This window comes from Misgurnus anguillicaudatus, unplaced genomic scaffold (assembly GCF_027580225.2).
Source record: "Misgurnus anguillicaudatus unplaced genomic scaffold, ASM2758022v2 HiC_scaffold_29, whole genome shotgun sequence".
Classification (NCBI taxonomy): Eukaryota; Metazoa; Chordata; class Actinopteri; order Cypriniformes; family Cobitidae; genus Misgurnus; species Misgurnus anguillicaudatus.
The window spans coordinates 10948993-10951326 of NW_027395279.1; the positions used below are offsets into that span (position 1 = coordinate 10948993).

General features: G+C 33.2%; 1 long non-coding RNA gene across 1 annotated transcript; it reads left to right on the forward strand.

Moving 5' to 3' along the window:
• Nucleotides 1–608: 608 nt before the first annotated feature.
• Nucleotides 609–2328, forward strand: LOC141362805 (uncharacterized). The gene is made up of 2 exons (XR_012368390.1): nucleotides 609–1140; nucleotides 2136–2328. It is a non-coding gene; the product is annotated as an uncharacterized lncRNA (long non-coding RNA).
• Nucleotides 2329–2334: the final 6 nt, after the last annotated feature.

Genomic DNA, 2334 nt, shown 5'->3' on the forward strand with positions numbered 1-2334 from the left:
TAACATGTTGTCTTTTGTCATGTGTTATTAGGCATGTTCGACTTCATGGAGCGCTGCGAGAACCCACATCATATGTTGATGACGTAAACGTATCGCGAGACTGAGTCAAGAAATTACACGTAGAGGTCTAATTTCGAACCACTCTCGCGGTACATTGACGTCATCATCATGTCAGCGCCGCATGAGGTCGAACACACATATTATTTGCGGGCACGCGCCTCCGTCCTCGTGAGTTCAAAAACTGAATTTAACCGATGTTTACCTCAGACGACAGTTTTCGTTTCTGTGATAAATTCTGAGGTAAGTTTTCCTTAAATCCTGGTTACTTCATTAAAATAAGTTCACAGTAATGTTCATTTTGTTGTTAGTAATTTGATATGACTAAAATATTATAAACTTTAATGTTTACTGTTGATTTAAGCTGTTTGTTTGACTGACCTCGTGATGTAGCTATGAGCTAATGTAGAGCAGATCTTTTATTTGTCTTTAGTTCTATAAAATGTGTTATCCTCGTTCTTAAATGTATTTTACATTGTTTAGTTAATTATTACGCAGGTTATTTCAATGTAGGGTTTTATAAGGTTATAACGTATCTTACAGTACGGGAACACAGTTTACAGTAGAAGAATTTAAACAGAAGCCATCAATTCTGCATTAATAACTATTGTACTTTTATGTTCACTTTTCTTTCAGCTAATTTTCTTGTTGTGTTTGATCTTTTCCATTTGGCTGAAGAGTAAGTATTACTTTGTTTGTATTTGCACCCAAAATAAATGGGTCAGAATAAGTGCTCAAAACGCTCTCCTCAATACAATGGATAAATAAAAAATATAACTACAAAATATTAACTACCTATTAAATAGTCAGAGCTCACTTTGACTTGATGTACACCTCAGTCCCATATCATGTATTAGAAGATGCATATAGTTTTAATAAAAAATGTTTTTCTGTCATCATTTTATATTTTATTGTGCTCAAGGTCAGAACACAGCTCATTCACCTAAATCAAATAGTGACTCGCTGGTTAATATCCATCAGCTTTCTGCAATAAAATCCTAAAGATGTACCCTTAAACAAAGACAATTATAAGATCATCCATTTGGATCCAGTTAAAGCAATAAAACCTACTTGAAATACTTGGTAAGAAAAACTAGTGCAGTATACATTGTATAAATCATAGTATCTTAGCACTTATCTTATTATTGCCACCTTAAAGCTCACATAAAACACCACACACTGTTTCTGCTAATGTTAAAGGAGTAGTTCGCTCAAAAATGGTCCCCATTGACTTGACCATAGTAATTTTTCCTACTACGAAAATTCAATGGGCCCCATTTTAAGAATGGACTTCTCCTTTAATCTTATATACCTATAGAGTAGTATTACATCCTTCAAATATATAAAGACCTTTTAGTTTTATCAGACTTATAAAAGACAGATCATCTGTATGGATTCTTTAGGCATAAATCCGGGCAGGAGCAAATGTAAGTCCCTTTGCTTACATTTACAAGTATACATTTACTTATATATGCTACTACACCAATGTTATCTTGCACTGAACGATTTATTATATATATATAGCTTAGACTTTAAACTGTTAAGCGCCGCCGTCCCGAATACGGGACACCTAAGTTTGCATTAATATTGTTGATGTAAATTTTAATCTATCACTAAAAACTATATATCGTTGGAAAGGTCTAAACCTCCAGAATAAACATTTCAACAGTGTTTTATAAAATAAATTATGTAGGGAGAGTAATTGATTGATTTATGAAGAGAGTGTGCTTTATTTTCTGCTAAATGTCACTGTCCCACCAGCAGGACACCTACACTTACTTCAATGTTTGCATATGAATTCTTATCTAATCATGACAAACTGTATATTGTTTGAAAGCTTCAAGAGTGTAGATTTAACTCAATAGGGTGGGGTGAAACTTAAAAGGTTAAGCACATAATAACTAGGTCTCAAATCAAGCAATTGAAGTATTTTAATAATTGGGGCTAAAAACAATGTTAAAATGTAGAAAACCCCTTTTAAAATTAGTTTCCTACTTGGATTAATCATGATTGACTTTTTGTAAAAAAAAACTTGTTTTAATGTTGATGTTTATATTGTTTTTTATGTTTTCACTTAGATGCTGTGACAAAAAAGCAACCAGGACACCACATCTGCAGTGACAGAGAGCAGGATGGGGGAGGAATCAGAAGGACCAGAAGATAATATCAACTGGTGCCCCTGAGGAGATTCACATTGTTCTGTTTCTTTTGTTTAGTAATAAGCGGTTTTATGTGATTTTGTAAAATAAAAGAAATTCAGTATTCAATCCAGATTTT